Raw genomic sequence first — 6,000 nt, forward strand, 5'->3', positions numbered from 1 at the left:
TTTGACCCCTATTTTTCATATTTGTTGAAAAAGTTGAAAAAACTCCTTTCACTCAATAAAATGAACTCCTCACAAAAAAATCAAAATTCAAAAAAATTCAAAATTTTCAATTTCAATCATCAAAAAAAGTTTAAATTTATTCAGTTGTCTTATTTTGACCACTTTCTGACATATTTCATGAAAAAGTTGATAAAAATCTCACTCACAGCAAAAAAAATAAAATTTGCTTTTTTTTTAATTTTGATTTTTTTGTGATGAGTTAATTTCACCGAGTGAAGGAGTTTTTTCAACTTTTTCAACAGATACGTAAAAATAGGGGTCAAATGGGTCAACTTCACCTATCAAAACTTTTTTTCATGTTTTAAATCAAAAAATCGCATTTTTTCGCAAAGTTTAAATTTTTTTAAATCGACTTTGCAACACGGTACCATTCCAATTTTTTAATATGTTGTTCAGCATGGACAGTTGTCCATAATATATTTTTTTTAGAATTTTTGAGAGTCGGAACGATATGAAAACTACGTTTTGAAACTTTTTGAGCTAATTTTTTGTACGAAAAAAAAGTGGCAACACTGATTTTTATGATATCACCAAAAAGCTTTTCAAACCCCCTAACTATTGGGAAAAGTTCCATTTCGGTAGGTATCGCGGTTATCGAGCAATTCACTGCTGAAATGGATGATATTTTAGGTTCACTCAAAACTTTGACACCCCCTGGCTGCCGTTAAAAATGGACCAGAGGGCTGCGATTTGCGCCATTGGTCATCCCTTCGAAAGGTCTTTCCACAGGAAAAATTTTAAAAAAATCGCCGAAACCACCTACCACTTTTTGGTCCAATTGACGTGGAATGACCATTGTCAATAATTGTCAAAAAGTCCTGCTTCATGCTAAAATTGCCAAAGCCGCATCAGAACGACTCAAAAAGTAATTATTTTTCATTTCAATTTTCAGGGTGTTGAAATGAGATGATTACCTCCCCCCCCCCCTTCCCCATAACATACGTAGTTATGAAACATCTTTGAATTCGTCATCTTCTTTTGACGTTTTGAGTTTTCAAAAATTCGCCAAAAATGCTAATTATAACTCAGAAAATACAATCAACCCCTATAAAAACAGAAACGGAAACTGAAATTGAAAAATCCTGAAAGTAAAATTAAAAACTAACAGTGAAATTTGAAAATTGAAAATAAAATCAAAAAATTCAATTGAAAATTCTGAAAATTTGACCAAAAACTGCGAATGCAACTCAAAAATGAAAGTAAAACCAAAAAATTTGAAAAAAAAATCAAAACCTGAAAGTAAAACTGAAAAATAAAAATGGAAAACAGAAAATAGAATCAAAAACTCAGAAAAAAATTTATCACTCTCCAATCTGGTTAATCGCTTAGGTAGGTACCTACCCAATTTAAAAAGCAAGATTCCTCATCCTCCCTAATTTGAAATTTTGTTCTGAACTTTCAACATTTTTTGCTCAATTCCCTCTCTTCTCTGGGTCCTTTTTGAGCTTTTGAAAAAATTACGCCATAAACGACTTAATCAGTGAAAAGGAGGGTCTAAATTAATTAATTGGATTAAAAATTTTGGAATCCTACCCTCTCCCTTCTTAGAATGGTTATCTAGGCATTGAGTCGAAGTAAAGTTAGGCAATAATTCTTAAGATCCAAAAGAAGGAGTATAGTAGAAATTTTTGAAAAAAATTTACAATACACCAAGACACTGAATTTCATATCACGATTCCATTTTTTGAATAAAAATTATAAAACGTAACAGAAGTTGACGAATTTGGTCTAAATTCATGTCAATGATGTACTTGGATCTCTTTCATGATATATTACGTCGTATTAAGAAAAATTTTTTTCTATCATAATTGGCCACTTGAAGGGAAAAAAATCCTCCTCAAGAAATCAGATCGTCAACTTTGAAAAAATCCAGAAAAATAGCCAAAAAATCATCAATTTTTTTCTTCTTTTTTTGTAGTTAAATAAATTGATGATAATGGACAAAAAATTGGCACCACTGTATTCCAAAACATTTCCTCAGCTTCAACCACTAATCCTTGAACGTGGCCTTGGATTTTGATGTTAATGGCTTAGATCCGTCATAGACTCTCGAATATCTTTTGGAACTAGACCATTTTCTCCAACCAAACTGATTGGTAGGGGCTAGAGCTAAAAAACCACGATTTCCTCCACAGGTACCTACCTTCAAAGTTTGAAATTTCCCAGGTGACTTTCAACTCAAAATGACGATTTTCACTCAATTTGGTCATAATCTTCTCATATTTTTTTAGGTAAGTACCCGTCACAATTGATTTAAAAAAGGAATACGCTCGTCTTACTCGAAGAAAAATAAACAAAACGTTCGTGATTTTCATTCACTTTGCAAAAAAAACAAAAAAAAAACGTCGATATCTTCGAGACATTAGAAAATTAGGTAAGCTTCTAAAAAATACGCACAAAAGAAGGAGGAATATATTAGAAAAATTCACGTTAGTCGAGTTCATTTGCATTAATTACACAAATGTAAATATATAAAATGAGCCAATGTAAACCGATTGCTTGTTATTTACGACTTTGAATCTGAATAAAAGCGATATCAACGTAATACAGCAGTATAAAAAAAATAGTCATTACACTAATGCACAATTTTAACGAAAACACCGAAAATTAAATTCCTTCGAAATAAAAAAAATACCCCAAAATGAATTTCCCAAATCTAAAAAAAAAAAATAACCACTCTATAAACCCCAGAAATAAGAAAATACAAGTGGTCAAATCTTACCTTGAGTTTATTTTCCGGTATTCGAAAAAGGCGCGAACGAATGCGTTATTAGAAACTTAAGCATCACGCTGTTTAGATAACGTTCGGATGAGAAATATAGCACATGTCAAGACAAGCCAGTGTACGAATACGCTACTGTTGCAAAAATCTCGTTCGTTTCTCTCGCAAAATGTGGAAATTGCGAAAAAAAAGCACCCAAAACCTCGTCAGCGCGTATATTTGGTCGGAGAGGCGCTTGCGCGACGATTTTGGCCTTTTCAAGGTACACGTCTGTCGTATACGACTTTACGTATAGCGTACTACGAGTCGTACGATTCGTGGCCAGCACAGATACCTACTCCTCGTACTACAAAATGTAGTACTCGACTCATACACATTACCTTATTCCTATCGTACGTAGTATTTCGAACTGAATATAAACCGTTTTCCAAAAGCTATACTAGATAACTATTGGGCTAGCCACGTATAAGACAATCTTTTCTGCTGCCCTTTGCCGACCACCACGTGCAGACAAGACACCGTCGTCGTCTCATCTCTAATACATAGTAACACTATACACATACAGCAACTCGTACTGTACGTGTACATAAAATAAATGTAAATGTAATAAAAAATAACGAGGAAATAAAAGATCGCGAGCGTCTTAGACTCTTAGTTTGGCCACAGCCAATACGAATATGCAGCTTTCTTGACTTTACCGTTCGTTTATGGCCGTCATTTAAATATTTTATCAATTTTTTCCAAATTTATCGACGGCTGCGATTGCCTTGCTGCGGCTTTTGCACTCTCTCTCCGACGGTTAATTATTTTCCGCGTCTTTTCCCTATATACTCTGTTCTCTTTCTGGCAGGATATACACGTAGGTATTTTCTTCTCTTTTTTTCTTTCGCATCGCTATTGTATAGTATAGGTATTCCTGTATACAAAGTATATTACCAAGAGAATGGTATCGTTTTGCTTCAATGGCTTTTACGTGATCTGCTTGTTAAAATGTTAACACACATTTGTCATTTTTCTTCTATCGTCGTTATTTTTACCTCTTCTTCCAACTCATTTCACTGTCTCGACTGTGTAGCAGATTCGGGTTTCAACCTTTTTTTTTTTGCTCTCTTTTTATACTAACTTTCGCATTCTTATCGTGTTGCCCGGATCGAAAATATTGAAAGAATTAATACATTATCTTTACATAATGTGGGTAATGCATTTACACGTACAATACAATATAATATTATAGGGTATTGGTGGCCACAGTTGAACATCCTCCTAATGATGATATAGTGCTACCCCTATCAGCAAAATGTAATCAGATTACTAAAATAATGTCAGATATTCTGCTTGAAAAAAATCCTACAGAGTTGTTATCAATATTTTTTGTTTTTGGTAAACCACCGGTAATTTTTGCCAAGTGGAAAACGATTTTTGGTAAATTAAAAGTAATTTTTTGTCAAATTAAAAAGTGATTCTATGTACCTACTTGGTAAACTACTGATAATTTTTGGTAAATACTGGTAATTGGAAAAGAAAAAACTCTCTCCTTATTTTTAATCTCTTGCCTGATGATGAGAAGTTGTATGTACTTTTTGAAAAGATCTTTGCAACAAAAGCATTAAAAATAAGGAGAGAGTTTTTTCTTTTCCAATTATTGGACTCCTTAGTTTTGGTTCATCCTTTACCTATAAATACTGGTAATTTTTTTTAGTAAATTTTACTGGTAATTTTTTTTAGTAAATTACTGGTAATTTTTTTAGTAAATTACTGTTGATTTTTTTTCAGTAAATTACGGATAATTTTTGGTAAATTACTGGACATTTTTGGTAAATTACTGGCAATTTTTGGTAAATTACTGGCAATTTTTGGTAAATTACTGGCAATTTTTGGTAAATTACTGGAAATTTTTGGTAAATTACTGGAAATTTTTGGTAAATTACTGGAAATTTTTGGTAAATTACTGGTAATTTTTGGTACTATAAGGTGGCAGTACGGCCTCTCTGTCTTGGCAGAGTATTATGTAACAATTCTCCAAGTTGGTGAGATCCTATAGGTTTTGGTAAATCAATCCTTTAGGTCTTGACAACTTAGGGATCGTTTGATTTATTAAGGTAAGAAGTAGGTACTCGCGAATTCAAAGGGTGTACTCAAGAACTAGCGTGTATACTTCAATTCAATCTCCTTTGCAGGAATAGTTAATGTGATTTTGACACGTGATTAGGTAATCATACATAGCATATTCTCCTAATCTCATTTATAGCAGTGAATGTGTATGTTTCAAAAAACCTTATTATTTAAGAGACTTAATGTGATTTGACTACAATGATTACATTGGTGAAACGAATCTGTGTTTTAATTATTTCGCGAATCTGTGAGCCTACTTGATGCATAGATCTGTTTATTATGTTGACGTAGTTGTAAGGTGCACCAGGGGAAGTCAGAATTCGGGGTAAGTTAGAAAACTTCCTCTAGCGCCAAGAGTTTTATATCTGGCAGAGTCAGGGCTGTAAGGTAATTTATTTTGGTAAATTACGGCGGTATTTTAACGTATTTTACCAAAAGTTTATTACTGTATTTTACCATTATTTACCAAAAAGCCAAATTAACACTTTTTTTCCATCTTTCCTTCATAAATTTCCAAATTTCCATGGGAATTTATGATTTGAAAATTACCAAAAATTTTCCCCATAAATTTCCAAAAAATGTTTATGAAAAATTTTCTGTAATCTTTAATAACACCTAAAACAGATGAAAATTTACTTCAAAGGCAGGTCAGAAGTTCAGAACTTCGAAGTCAAACTACAAAAAATAACTCTTCATATCCAAATTAGTAAAATACCATTAATACCATAAAATACTGTATTTTACCAGCAAATAAATTACGGTAATTTAACAGCCCTGGCATAGCCTATTTTGTTATAAAAGCACAACGTGATTTTGAAAAAGCAGCACAACCCAATTTGGAAAAAAACACAATGTGATTTGGTAATAAAGCACAACGCAATTTTGAAAAAAAAACACAACGCGGTTTTGAAAAAAACACAACTCAATTTTGAAAAAAGAACAACACGAATTTGAAAAAAAACAACATAAATTTGAAAGAAAACCACAACACGTTTTTGAAAAAACGCAATTTGGATTTTGAAAGCAGAATGTGATTTGGTTTTTGAAAGCACAATGAGATTTCAAAAAAAAACACAACCCGATTATAAAAAAAAGCGCAACGCGAT

At 32.4% G+C, this 6,000-nt stretch overlaps 1 protein-coding gene across 1 annotated transcript in view; it reads right to left on the reverse strand.

The window, feature by feature from the left end:
* The window catches only part of LOC135846721 (uncharacterized), a 127,434-nt gene extending 124,495 nt beyond the window's left edge, over positions 1-2,939 (reverse strand). The window contains exon 1 of the mRNA XM_065365975.1: positions 2,783-2,939. The gene's annotated coding sequence lies outside the window, so the exon portion shown is untranslated. The remainder of the gene's footprint in view (positions 1-2,782) is intronic.
* Between the last annotated feature and the right edge of the window lie 3,061 nt (positions 2,940-6,000).

The sequence above is a fragment of the Planococcus citri genome, chromosome 5, assembly GCF_950023065.1.
Source record: "Planococcus citri chromosome 5, ihPlaCitr1.1, whole genome shotgun sequence".
NCBI lineage: Eukaryota > Metazoa > Arthropoda > Insecta > Hemiptera > Pseudococcidae > Planococcus > Planococcus citri.